This window comes from Pithys albifrons, chromosome 4 (assembly GCF_047495875.1).
Source record: "Pithys albifrons albifrons isolate INPA30051 chromosome 4, PitAlb_v1, whole genome shotgun sequence".
NCBI lineage: Eukaryota > Metazoa > Chordata > Aves > Passeriformes > Thamnophilidae > Pithys > Pithys albifrons.
This window is the reverse complement of record NC_092461.1, coordinates 78,115,670-78,131,103: the sequence shown is the minus strand read 5'-3', so window position 1 is coordinate 78,131,103 and position 15,434 is coordinate 78,115,670.

The following is a 15,434-nucleotide window of genomic DNA, read 5'->3' as shown; positions in this document are numbered from 1 at the left end:
GGTCAGTCTCTTTCTCCCTCTCTCTCTCTGCCTCATGCTTGGCTCAGGAGAGAGTGAAAACAGAAAATGCATTTGCAAAAAGGAAGACAATCTATTACAGACACTTGTGAAATGTGTATTATTAGCCTACATGTGTTATGAATCCTAACAAAGTTTTTAATCTTTGACTGCAAGCATTTGTCCACTCATTTTTGACATTTATCTTTGCTAATATTCACTTACTAGCAAAAGTTACTGCTGGTCTTTCTGAACCTGACTACATAGAGAAAGCTTTACTCAATCCAGAGGAAAAAGGGCAGTTTCAACACATCACCCATAGTTCACAGGAATTTGTGAGAAAGTAGGGAGAGAGACCAGCACTCCTGCCCCAGCAGAAAGAAGCTGGAGGATGCCTCTCGCACAGATCCCACTGCTTTTTTTCAGAATCGTTCACCTTCTCATGGTCTCTGTGGGGGTCTCTGGTCAAGCACGTACTTGCACCTTGCAAGGCCAATCCTTAAGCTGATGCTAAAACACGAAGTCCTGTGTGTTGGGCTCCTTTTCTCAACTCAGTTGATTTTGAACATTGCAAAGTATGTTGCATCGTCTTACTTACTATAACCATTATGTAACCACATGAAAATAGGTCTAAGTATATATATTTCTTTTTCCAAAACCACAAAATCCTAGTTCTTTGCTCTCATGTATATTTCATATATATTGAATGGCTGAAAAAGGAGGTCAAAGGAACCTGAGGACAAATTGATAGAGCCAGTATGTCTGTTAATCTTGGGCTTAAACTTAACCTTTGAAGTGCACTTAAGATGCAAACATTCTGTTCCTGAAAGGCAGCTGTTAGTTATACATACTCTGAAATTTTTTTCCTCTCTCATTTTCATTTTGAATTTAATTAAACAGAAATCTCACCAATAATACCTCTTGGTTTCATATGAAATATCCATTCTTTTTAATTTTAACGTCATAAATCTGATTTGCAGTGACATCTTGTGGAAATGGCCATTTTACAACTCAGCTCCCACGTTCAACGGTTTCCTTTTAATATCTTATTTTCCTCTGAATTTGAGTGCTTCAATCAGCTATAGTATACCATGTCATGACATTGTGCTGACATGTTCAATTTTTCATGTTCTAATACAAATAGATGATTCAGTACCCACTGATGCTGTTGAAATTAATAAGAATTCTTCTAATATTGCATCATGCTGGGTGGAGACAGTCTGAAGAAGCTCTTGCGAGCAAGTTGTAGAAAGTGTCTTTTTTCCCGCCCCAGCTGTTATTCCACTACTACTGTATATTAATTGAAATTAATATGTATGTATCGGAAAAAATAGGGGAACAGCTTGGAAAATTATTTCAGTAAATAGGCTTTTTTGCAAGATACTGATAAATTGAAAAACAAATAACTGTAACAAGATACATGGACACTGAACTTGAACCTAGCTGAACTTGGGCAGTGAGAGTTGTAGATACTTTGTGGATTTTCCTTAGGTCCTGTTGGATGACCTCCATAAGTGTGTAACATTTTTTCACCATGTACTGTGGCTTCTCCCTTTTTGTTGATCCATTCCACCTGGCAGCATTAAGCATCAAGAAATATGTTGAAATGGAATTTCCTGTGTTGTACATCAGATTTAGGATTTTGTTCCCATTATATATTTACGCAATTATTTGTTGTTTGGAAGAGTTGTTTCTTACTATGCTACACATTTCTTTTTAAGCTAGGCCAGTCATATAATGAGCAGGCTGAAAACACCTGTACATATTTATAGACTCTATGAGTCATATAAAGTGCTACATATTGACATTAAATCTCCTGATACTTCTATTAAATAGTCTATAGTTCTACAAAATCTTAATTAGCTTTATTTGTAAGTGCACTATGAGTTCCACTGCTTTCAATTGAAATTAAATCCTAGTGGGGGTTTATGGTGTAATTACATGGCTAATCTAAAGCACACATAAAGCTTTGCTAGCAGTTAGTATGGGTTTAAAGGATACGGAATTGAACTTTTGTTCTGTAAAGATTTTTTGGTTTGGGTTGGGGTTTCTTTCAATCCTTTCCAGTCTTTAAGGAACCCTTGAGCAGTTTCGACTTTCTCCTGTCTTTCAAATGCAGTCTGTCTTTGAGTTCTACCTGATTATCTGAAGTTAGGAACCAAGTCTCCCTCTTCAGCCCAGAGAGAGAGCCCTCTTCAGCCCAGAGAGAAAGATGTTCTCAGTCATGCTGGAAGGCCTCAGATGAAGGTGCTCAGGATACATTAAGTTGAATAGCTACAGTTAGTCTAAACTACACATCTTGCAAAAATACCAGCTCAGGCCCCCAAAGTAGCAAAGCTGTGTTAGCATGAGAGGATCCCAAAGTTCATGAGCCCTGAAGCTCAGAATCAGGCTGACACAATTACCCTGTCTGGAGGAGGGTCAGACAGTGCCAGGTTATGACTCTGCATTGTGCTCAGCACAGACATGAAACCAGCAGAAGGCAGAAAGCAGCCTGCGTAACTTAGGGCATTTCAGTAAGAATTAATGTGGCTTTAGTTGAAACTATTAAGCTACAGCTTTTGGAGCCAGCAAGACCATCTTTACAGGACTTTGCATGCTTTAAAATGTATGAGCTTTTTCTAATTTCCTTTTGCTTGTCTATTCATGGCCACTAAGCATGACTATTAGGTATGGAAAAAATCTTCTGCTTCACTGCTGAATTTTTTTTTCAAGCCCAATGGGGCTTTGACATGAAGCTTTAAATACCAGTCCCAGAATTAATGTGACAACTGTTGTTCACAGGGCCATGTAAAGTTTTTTCACACCTTATCCAGAGGCATTGCAGAAGGGACCTGTTGTGATACCGAACACTATACTTGGGAAGACAAAACTGTAACATAAAGAAATTTAATTAATTTTAGGGAAAAGAGAATTAAAACCTTAGTGTTGAATCAAAGACAATACAAAGCTGAAACCTAAAAATTATGCAGTGTTCTTCAAAATTTGTGCTTAGGATACCAGCTAACTATTGAATTTGGAGTAACACTATTACTGATGTTATGTTATCAGCAGGAGATATCACAGTCAATGCAAGGATAACAAAATTAGTTAAAAACAATTTATTATAAAGCTACGAAGCAAACATGCATGGTACAGTTACATAAGAAGATTTCAGGAAACATTTAATATTAAAATGCTGAAGTTTTGAACCAGATGTTTTGCAAGGATTTTGTTTCAAGCTTCCCTAGGAACATTAAAACAAAGAAAATTTTATTGCCTACAGACATGTAATATATCAGCTTTCAGCCTGCAACTGAAAGGAGCAGGGTTCCTTGTATGTATTCATCTGGTATGCTGAAGCGTATCTTCATCATTCAGCTTTGTATCACCTAGTTAAAAGAGTGACTGATTATTGGAAACAACTCTGAAGTTTAATGAAATCAAGATGTCTGAATTATCAGTTTGTGAGGTGCCGAACAACTCTTGAAGATGTTGCTAACTGTCCTAATCTACTGCTTTCATGAAAAGGAATTGATGGCATTCCGTATAGGGCCTTTATAATATTTGATGAAGAAACTGGAAATTGTTTTGTTGGGGAATAATCCCCTGACTGGTAACTTGACCTCTTGTTTCTGCTGTATTTGAAGTGAAACCTGCTCCAGTGCCTATGGGACAGCAAGCCCAAAGAAGCGTCTCACTATAAAGCTTCCTCATTGTAGGTGGCAATCAGACACATGCAGTCCCCTTGCTTCAGTAGCACGGAAGTGGAGGAAGTAAAGCTGGAATGCTGCCCGAAGCTGACTTTTTCTCCATTTCAGTTATTAAGGACAATTTCTATGAAGACCTTTATTGCAATTAGAATTAATGATTTCATGCTTCTTAGAGTTCTTGCTTAATTGCCATTGCACATGTTTTTACAGCTGTCCTTTTATGAAACTGGTACCCTGCCCCATGCATCTGCCTCAGTACTCAAAGCTTAAAGTGCTGTGAAAAAACAACATTAGTTACAGAGATCTGAAGATCTGACAAATGAGAGGAGAATAAAAAAAGAAAAACTGAGTTCAGAGCAAATGAGAATTAGAAATGAGACAAAAAAGGTAGAAAGGAAAATGAAGGTGAGTTAGGAAACACCATAAAGTACAAAATGTCAGGGGAGACACTGACAAGAACAATGCTTCAAATTGGAAGTATATGAATCTGAATCCAAATCCATATTCATATCCTCTGCCAACAGCTAATTAATTATTGCAAACAACAATAATGTAGGAAGCACATGAATATGCGCATGTAGCAGAACAACCCTTGAAATCCTTTCTTCTTCCTCCTGTTTCCTTCTGCTCTGGTATGAAGCCATTCTGGGAAAGACTGGGGCATTTCCCCACACCTCAAGTTGCTTAATACATTTGCAGGTACTGTGAAATACTAAGCACTAAGAAAACAATTGTGTAATCCGTCAGTCCAGACTTCAGTGTGCACAGTGAGTATGTGTAACTCAGCTAGCAGATATCTAGGTTTTCTTTGTAGCCAAGGGAGAGCTTAGACTAAGCTGAAATTTAACTGTCCTGCTGTAGACTTTGACCTCCAAGTTAGATGAGTTGTACTTTGAAAGACTCTGTTTTTCTTCCTTGATGAGAATATGAACACAGCAGACTAACCTAAGTGTGTTTCTCTAAAACTTGGACAAATGAATCTCATTGATCTGACATGCAGTTTTCAGCAACACCTGGTTTGTTTGTGTTTCCTACCAGCATCCTGAGCTGCATTAAAAGAAGGATTGCCATTGTGTCATGTGACCTGATCATTCCCTGCTACTCAGCGCTGATGAGGCCACATGGGGAGTTCTGGGTCGGGTTCTGGGTCTCCCAGTAAAAGAGACACAGGCACAACGCAGTAAGTCTGGCACAGGGCTGTAAAGATACTTAAGAGACTGAAGTCTTTTATATGAGGAAAGGTCAAAAGAGCTGGGATTCTTCAGCCTGCAGAAGAGAAGACTCAGTGAAATCTTATCAACGTGTATACATACCTGATGTGAGGGAATGAAGATAAGGGTGGAAGACTCTTTTCAGTTGTTCCAGTGACAAGAGGTAATGCGCACAAAACACATGAGATTCCATCTGAACACAGGAAAACACTTTCTTACTGTGACTATGGTCAGATATTGGTTGTCCAGAGAGGTTGTGGAGTCTACCTTTGTGGAACTATGCAAAACCTGACTGGACATGGTCCTGGGAAATCTCTAGGTGAACCTCTTTGAGCACAGAGGTTCAACTAGATGATATCAAGAGGTCCCTGCCAAACACAACACTTCTGTGATTTTCATGTTTATTCAGCTTTGGATACTCCAGTACAAAAAGTACAAAAGAAGTCACAGACCTGTTAGAGCAGATCCAGAGGAGTACTACAAAAATTATTAGAGGAGAGCAACACCTCTTCTATGAGGACAGGCTAGTAGAGTTGGATTGTTCAGCCTGAAGAAGGCTCTAGGGACACCATACTGTGGCAGACAGGTTAAACTAGATGATCTTTGAAGGTCTCTTCCAACTCAAACCATTCTGTGATTATATGATTTAGTAATGTGTTTGATACAGGCCAAAATGGGATACTTGGATAGGCTGCTAAATATGGATTTGTGCAACATCTGTCATGTCTGGAAATTGGCAGGGTCTGGATAATTCATACTTAAAGCACAACTAATATAGAAATTATTTCAAGCTGCAAAAAACCCTCTACCACTTTCTAGCACAATTTGCGGTCAGCAGAGATAGCAGCTACCATGTCTAAATCATCCTCTTTTTGAAAACTTTAATCAGAAGTGTTAAACTCATAAAAGATAAAGGCAAACTCCTACAGAGCACAATAATTTACTTAGGATTAGACTCTTAACACTTCAAAGTAATGCCAGTTTTTCACATAGGCTTTGGGTCAGCTACCTAATCATTAGTGTCCAGCATGGTATCACACATCCTATTTTCTGGACAGTGGTTTGTAAGGATTCTTTATGCAGCTGTTTCTTATTTTGTTCCTGCAGATAAATTATGTTAAAAAAATCTAGAAGATAGGCTTATTGTGGATAAATAGCACAACAGACAAAATGCTGTCTCCAGATCAAGAAATCCATGAAAATTCATCTGCTGGAAGGATATTTGAGTTAGGCTCTTATCTATGCATTTAGCTGGGAGGTATTTGTTTTCTCATAAAAATGCTAAAGTGAGACACTTCACTGTCTTTCAGCAGTATGAGGGGGTTTTATGGCTTTGCTTGTCTGACTTAGCAATTGCATCAAAATATTATTCCAGAAATTGTTGGAGCAATTACCTCTTTGCTGTTCAGGCTGTGGAACCCTGCCTTTCCTGAGCTGTGGAAAACTAAACTGCCTACTATGAAAATCAAGGATATTTTTTACTTCTACATTGAGCTTTTTATAAAATTTGAAGACATAAAATTATTTACCTCATCATCAAATGGAAATTAGGCAGGAAAACATAACAATTTGTTTATTCAAGTTGAATTTTGTTTAACTCTTTAAGAATTAGATCTCTGTTGTGTACAGTACAGTCTGTTATGCAAATTACTAATAGAAAATTTAATGACAAAGCGTTTTATTCTGGAATATTGACAAAAATATGGAGTATTGTGATAGTAGTGTATGTTAAGGAGTAGTCTCACTGTTTATTCTGAGCACCTTACAGAAGAAGTTTGGCTCTGCATCTGGTAAACAGACCAGAGAGAGGAACCTTCAGAAAATAATTGAAACCATGAGGTGGGCAATACTTAACTTCCTAGCTTGGCTGATCTGAAACGGCTGCTTCACATTGTTTGCAAAAGGAGCCGGAACCCCTGGTCACGTATAGGTAGAACACAGAAATGGCCAGTGTCTAATACTAAAAATTCATAAATAATGCTGATTGATTTGAAACACCTTAATTGCTATAAAACTTTTGAATGTCCATGGTACAGATATAATTAGATTACACCATTATTCAAAAATATTTTGCTATTGATACTGGGATACAATGCCAAATTATGCATTTCCATACCTGACCTCAGGAAGAAATGAACTTTCATTTCAGCCTTTTGCACTCTCATATCCCAAGGGCAGATGATTGAAATCCTGCTCCTCTGCCCAGGTCTTACATGTTTAACTGCACACCTACATGCATTTATATATTAACAAAGTAGACAACAGGTCAGATCATTAGCTGATGTAAACAAGCAAAGCTCTCTTGTCTCTGCAGACAGCTCTGATTCATACCAGCTGAAGACTAGTACATTTTCCTTAGGTTTGGATTAAGTAAACCACACACACACAGAGTGCAAAGCAGCCTATTGTTTGAAGGAAACCTTTCTTGTTTAGGGCACTGCTGAACAAATAAACTAGGCAGCAGAGGGAATTAGCAGGAATGAAGAGCATTAGTTCCTCAGAGAAAATGACATCAAAAAAGCCCTTGGTATCCATCAGTCAGAATTCCTTCAATGCTAGACAAAAGCTGCAATGGAAATTGCTGTGTTGTAACCTATGTGATCCCATGCTGAACAATTTACTTAAAATGCTGTTCCTCCAACACTTTGTACAGATCAAGTATCATGAGCAAGAAATGAAAGTAAATAAGTTATAAAGAACTTAAATACTATTCAAGCAAAGCACTCAACCATGCATTTAACTTTTAACCCCAGAGTAGTCCCATAGAAGTCAATGGGATTACTTATGTACTTAAGTAAATCATGTGATTAAATGGTCCTGTGGATCAGGATTTTAAAAATATGCATGGCTGTTACTTAAAAATGGATACAGTACAACAGATGAAGGGAAGGAGAAAAATCTGTTTTCCATCCTCAGTTTCAAGCACTCTGACAAAGGCGTGATAAGATCTAGCTCCGGGAAGTTAGAGTTGGAAAAATCCAGCCTTGAAATATGACATTTCCTCATAGCTGTGAGGAAAATATTTGGACACCTTATGAGAAGGAAGTGGATTTACCCTCACACAGAGTTCTTATACTGACATTAAATACATCAAAAGAAAAAGAGGATTGATCCAGACTCTGAGAGTAAACTCAAGGGGTTAAAAAAATTTGATTAGGCACTTCCACCAGTTTATTGTGATATACTGGTCCAGGTCCAACCTCCAGTTCAAAAAATTCCTAAACCACTGATTATGAGACTGATGATTTTAAATTGCCTTGCTCCTTGTATTTCTTGTAAGCATCTGCTCTTTTTAGAAGTACTACTGGTCTGGACATACTTTTGATTTAACCTAGTACAAGTTTATTTCTTTTCAATGCTGTACTATACATACACACACATCATGAGAGGATTAGTCTGTCTGGTATTTGCAGTCTTTTCTGGCCTTAAAGAATGTCAGCCTGACTTCTGCTTACCGTCTTTGTTGATGAGTTTGATGGTAAACAACATTGATTAAATTTTCTGCCACAGTTTGACAATCCTGATCTTCCTTCAGGATTTGGGAAGGAAGCGGCTACTGTACTGCATAGTTGTCTGTGACTCAGTGGCTGGCAATGAAGCTGGAGTCATCCAGGAATATCTCTCCTGAGCCAGTCCCAGCAGCCAAGATGCCACACCATGAGGAACAGACCATTTCCCTTTTCTGTGGCACATGCTTTCTAATTCCTAAGGAAAAAAAATAGTTATTTCAATATTGGCATATCCAGACAAAACTTGCATATCCTGTGATTAACTAGAGATTGTACCAGATGATCTCACTCAGTTTTTTCTGGTTCCCAACGCTGTAAACTCTTGTCCTGGGCTAGGGCCCATCAAAGCCCGTTTGAGTCCCTGGAAATACTTATATTGATTTCAGCTCGCATGAACAAGACTTCACGTCAATGTACAGACTCTGCTGAGTCAACAGCAGTCCAAAAAGAATGCAGCTCAACTTGCAGTAAATACATATATACCTAAATGACCACCTGCAGAGCTATTCAGAAAGGAGTAGTAATAGCATTCTCACAGCAATTAAATGAGTGAACACTCAATTAGCTACAGATATCAGCAGGAGGAATTCTTCTCAGCTTTCTCTATGGAAGGACTGTTGAATATAAAACCATTTAAAGTTACTTATAGGGAAAAGATTTAGAAGAGGCTATAAGGCCCTGCAGGATTCAGCCACTGGAGAAAAAGCTGTTTCACCACAGTTTGTCCATTTCCCAAAGGAAACTGAGATCAGCTCACATAATTTACATGAGTATTGGCTGGGTTTTAAATGAGAAAGACTCATGCTTGGGCCAGAAGCACAGTTGGTATAACTCTAAGGATCTAGTTCATAGCAGTACATTTTTTTGCAGTTTTAAGCCAGAGCTCTTGCAAGTTTTGGTATGAATGCTCTTAGCTTTAGACCTGAGAGAAGTCAGAGTGCTGGGAGCAATTAACTGTGCTCTTTTCCCTTAAATACCACAGTTTAATATGCCTGTGGGTGATCCCAATTTAAGTGTTAGGCTTTTGTTAAATACGAAGCTGTGATTTTCCTGTTCTTTATGCAGTGATACAGAATTAGTGAGAAATAGATGCATCTTTGCATATAAATGTAAGACACCATTGCCTTGAGAGGTGTTTATAAACAAGTTATAGGTCTGCCATTAAAATCACCCCATTTAAATAATAAGGTATTTAAGAAGGTTAGTTGAGAAATAAGGAATATTTTCCTTTGTACAAGTTGCAGTAACACACTTCAACAACTTGGCATTATTATTGTCTTTATGCATAGTCACAAAAAGGAAGGTTTGCATATAATAGTTTCTTGTCTTTGTGGTTAGATTTGTCCTCTGCACCTTCCATCTGTAGAATATGAAAGTCCAGGACTTTATGAGGCAAAGGTAACTAGAGATACAAGTTTTTTCTACCTGGCAATTCAAAATTCCCACACGAGACCAAAACATTTAAAGTGCATAAGAGTTAGGTTCTGTTTTCTCAATGTATGTTAAATTAGTGAGGTAGATGCTTAGCAATGCACGATAACAAAGACCCTGATCTTCACATTTGCTAACTACCTTTAATTTGTGAATCTGGAAACATATTCTAAGTATTTTTGGCTACATTTATTCTGGCACACCAAAATTAGGACTTTGACTTGTTGAACTGTGCCTCAAAACACTGTTTTCTACACTGGCTGAAGGTAAGGACCAGTTCCTCCCCTGTTCCTGGGCTTTTCTGGCTCTCAGCCTACTACCTTGCTTAAAATGTCAGCCAGAGATTGAAGATTCTTGTAGGCAGTGTGGGCAATCCAGTTCAGACTCAAGCACAAGTCTGACCTCAGAGGTAACAAGTAGTGATGTTCCCAGAGTTGTCTTCTGCAGCTGCTGCCCTGGCCCTAGCAGAAGCTGAAAGTGCATCACCTCAAATCACTTGAAGGGTTGAGGCCTCATGCAGAGCACAAGTGAGGGCCCAAGGTCTGCCTCAGCCTCATGCACTGGCAAACAGAGGAGATCACATTGATTAACAGAGAGTGCGACTGAACGAGCAAGTAGTAGAAAACATGAGCGACTTAAGTATGTCCATGTGAGTGTAAAATGTTGTAGCTGGTCAGATAGCAGGATTCTGCGAGTGTTTGAGAGAGATGATTAACCTGGAAAATTTATTTGTGGCTGTTTTCATAAAACAGGAGTTTTTTCCCTCTACTTGTTTGTGAGTTGTACTTTGTTTGCATTTGTTTTCAATTATATTATTTGTAATTGTTGCATTTTCCTGAGGAGTTAAACTTTGGCACATACAGTTAAAAAACAGTTGTCATCTGTGTGAGAAGCATGGACTCAAGGCCATTAGAAGTGATGTGTTTGCTTTTTAATAAGAAATGAATTGCCACAGGAAATTATCTTGGCAAAAAAAGTCTAGCAAAGGCTGCCTTTGCTATATGATACATTTTAGAAATGTCTTAGCTTTCTCTAAACTGCAAAAACTATGCCTGTCATTTCATGGCACTCTGGGGAAAGGCAGCTGAATCCCACTTTTAATTGTGAAATGATAGGCACAGTTTCATGCATTTGGTGGAATGTAAAATATTTCCATTATCATTTCTTGCTTTTTTTCCTGATCTCTGCCTCCTTTACCTCCCCTTTTCCCCTCACTACTCAAAACACCATTTGGGGTTGGAGAGTAATTTATTAGGAATACATATAAAAAGCTTTCCCACAGACTTTCATAGAAAAGAGATATTGATTAGAGGACAGGGGGTTAGGAATTTCTAGAACAGGCTTACCAAGGGAAATTGAGCATTTGATACAGGAATGTGGATAGAAATGCTGGACCATGACCATAGGAGCTGGCAGCAGAGGAGAGAGCTGAAGAGTGAGGGGTAGCACAAAGAGGTCAAAGTGACAAAAAGCCTAAATACAATATTCTGGCACTGTTGGATTGGAATGAAGTCCAAAGGGAGATTTTGGTGTTTGAAGACAGAGACTGGACATAGGGTATTTGAAATGCTTCCTGGGCGAGAACTCAGCACTGACAGGGAGATGGATGCATGTCTGTCAGCTCAAATGCGAATAACCAGAGACACAGGATTAGTCACAAGTTACTAAGTTCCACATGGTGATCCCAAGAGGCTGCAGCCTGTTATAAATCACCTGTGAAGAAACAAGGTACCCAAGAAAGATGTTTAGCACACAGACAAAAAGATGAGACACCCTACTTCCATGTATCTCAATACCACATCCTTCCTGCTTGTCTTATTTGCTCAGATGCTGAGTTTCCTCTGGAGGCAGTTAATTCCAGAGAGGCATCTCAATTATGTAAATCAGCAAATCACAGCTGTTTCTCAAACCAGATGTTAGAAACTGCCTCCAGCAAGCTTGAACCAGGAGCTGACATCTCCTCCTCTGCCCTTCTCCCCATACCACCAGACCTAAAGGCCAGTCCCCCACGCTTCTGGTGCCACCCCACCAGCCTGCTTGTTATTACAAGTCAGGACAGATAAGTGTCAGTCTGACAGTTCAGAGCTGTGGCTGAAAGAGAACTGGGTCATTACAGAGCTATGTGTCTTTTCGGATTGATAAGTAATGTTTTCGTTGCAGAAAAGGATGCTCAGGCAATATGTAAGTTATCAGAGCTATCTTCCCTTCCAGCCTCTGGGTTCAGGCTGTGCTCTGTTTCCAGACTGATGTGAAGCACTGATGTCCATCAGCCAGCCATCTCCCCTGTCCACACAACCCTGACATGCCTGCACAACCTACACAGCCCACACAGCCAGGGGACAGGCACTGAGGAGATGTGCATAGGTGCAAGCTAAAACACCTATGGGGAAGCATGGAGTGATGTAGCACATCATGATACCACAAAATCTTTCACTAATTGGGTAATGAGACCAAGAGAGATGAAGAACAGCTGTGGGAGCTGCACAGGAACTCATCTGCAGTTTTTTAAGAGCCATAGCTTCAGGGGAACTGTTGTTCTGCCCGCCACTGTTATGCATTAACAAATAAAAGGGCTCCTGCTCTCTCCTGCCTCGGTGACATTCCTCCATTAAGGCCTTAATGGTCTCAGTTGTCACTGTCTGAGAGAGAAGGATATAACTGAGAAAGAGTCTTAGGAAAACGGGTGGAAAACAAATTGTCTTGCCAGTACGTTTAATTCAGTAAGTAAAAGGAGGTTGATTTCTTACAGGCTTTGTGTGCATCTGACCTGGACTAACATTTAGCACTTTGTTTTCTTCAAGATAAGTTTAATTAAGTTTACTGTACAGAATTGCAGCTCATAGTTTCCTGACAGTAATTCAGATCCTTCTGCTATTACATTTTTAAGACCCATTCTTTTACCTATAAATGCATAGAATATTTCTTGCTCACTTGGAACAAAGAAATTAAATGCTGGATTGCCTCCTGTTATTAAGTGCATTGGATATTTTCACTACATTTGAGGAAACAAACCAGACAGGGGTCACTTATTCTGCAAAGTATACTTTAAAATGGTGGTTTGTCACCTCTAAACTATTTATTTCTTTTCACTGCCATTACAGAAAAATAAGGTTTTCTTCTTAAAAACTTCAGTAAGAAGCTTTCTGTTCTAGTTTAAACAGAAGTAAATTTGAAGACCTTGTCAAAAAAAAGTAGGTTAAGCTTGACTAATCGGCTGAACTCATTCTATTAATAGCCAAGGTTGGCATCATTATTCCGTTAAGGTTTGTCTGGAATATTGGGGGCAGGTATATATATGTCTCTTATATACATAAGAGATTAAACCAGATGAACCTTTCCAAAATGAAAATACAATAATTGCCATTTAATTTCTATTTCTTCAGTCTGGGAAGGAGTATTGTGCCTGTATGAACAAATAAGGACACATTAAATTGAGACTTTTTCAGGAAACTGTGTTATTTTTTGTTCAAGAGGACAATTGCCTTGTTACAGCTTGCTTAAGCAAAATCTGAAGTGATGTTGTCATTCTCATGGAATATGGTCATAACTGTAGTCAGACTATGTGCATTGTTCATCCTATAGAAAGTATTTCTCAGACAAATTTTGTCTCAGATAGGACATTAAAGCAATCTGATGCAAAGAAGATAATTGTGAAACAAAGATGCACTTTTGATTTCTGTCAGTCCTATGGCAGGAGGATATAAAATTGAAGGAGAGGTAAAAAGATTTTATATTTTCAGATTAAGTAAATGCAAATTTATCAACCTCCTCCAAACTATGATTGATGAAAGCTCACATTCTGCCACTACTCACCATTTCCTTCAGTCATAACATGAGTCACCTAATCCAACTGTGCCTTGGTAAAGAACTAAGCACACTTAAGGCATCCACTGACAGCATTTGCATGGGGTTTTTTTTCTGTAATAGATTCCTCTCCAGCTCTAATTGTGCTAAATGTTTGTCAATGGCTCCAAGAGAGAGTCAAAGTCTCTAAGTGATCATCTGCAGTACTGAAAAACCCAGGCACCGATTCATGAAAACTCTTCCCCAGAAGCAGTTTGTCCCTTGGAGGTCTCCTAGGAAAATATTTCCATCTAAGAATCATTAGCACAGCAAACAAAAATGGAGCAAAATCTTTACCTAAGAAAAAAGGTCTGAGACTAACGTTTATGTATTGCTTCTAGCCACCATCCAAGACAACAAACTGCAACTGAAAGCTGCTGTCTATATCCTGCTGGAACTATACAGATAAGCAACTAGGACAAGCATCCCAAGTATCTGGGATTTGGGTAAGAGCTGCATAAGCCACCTGGAGTATAAGGATATAATAGAAAACCCTTTATCTTAGCCTGCATGCCTCCAATATATTAACAATCTCACTGAAACATTCTCTCATACTAGAAATGTGGAAAATTCAAACGGACAAATGATACCTAACTTCTCAAAAACTCTTGTAATACTGTGGAGCTATAGGGGACACGGATCTCACTGTTTCAATAAAATCATAAACTTGGCCACAGTCCTTTGTTGCCATCTCATGGCATCTTCTTTCCATTAGTAGTCCAATCACTTTTACAATGGTTTCCTTAGGGCAGTTCAATGCCACCCTGACACCCGATCCCATCAGATCTCAGAAGCTAAGCAGGGTCAGTCCTGGTTAGTACTTGGATGGGAGACCTCCTGGGAATACCAGATGCTGTAGGTTCTTGTCCTGAGGACTTCACTGTCACTGTCCAAGCTCGCTCAGCCGTGGCAGATGGACCTCAGGAATTAAAGGGTGGGGCCAGTTCTGCGCACGCTGTGCCTCAGCTAAAAAATCCAGTGCACAGGCTGGAAGGGCACACCCACATGGGGAGAGCCCTTCCCAAATCTTCGTTCACGAAGCCTGGCCATGACAAGCATTTTCTTACAGGGGTAAATTTCCATGACTTGAAACCTTGATAAGATCAAATCCATCCCATAATTTATAAGGACATTAATGACAAAAAATAGACCACAATTCCCCATCTGCCTTAAGTGTTTATGGTAAAAGAGCTGCATGTGAAAGGGCACAGTGGATTAATATGAGGGATGCTATCACATAAGTTGTGGAGGTTCCCTACTTTTCTTACAGGTCATTATGTTAACAAAGGACTTACACAACAGAAATCACAGCTAATCTCTGTTTTTGCTACATATGATAAGTATTGTGGTGTCTAAATCAGACTTCAGCTCTCACATATGCAAACAGATACAGGAGTTTTTGACACTGAAGAAGGGCACACACTCCGATGTGATTTAGAATGGAACAGCTACCAAGAAATGATAATAAATAGTCCTGCCCTATGACACAGCAGCATTAGAAAATAGTTGTTTTAATCCTCAGATTGTGTCAAAAACCCACTTCCAGTTTTCTTGAAGAATGGAAGTGGCTTTAGACATGAAAGATATGTGCTCAATTTTGCTGATAGCCACTGTCTCTATTCACTTCTTTTTTTAATTTTATATAGGGAAGTTCTCTTTCCCTTCCTTTCAGATAAAGGAAGAGCTTCCTTCCTGTTCTAGCTTTAGAGTTAAGACATGAAATTTCTTTTTTTGTTCAGAGAAATGAGTAT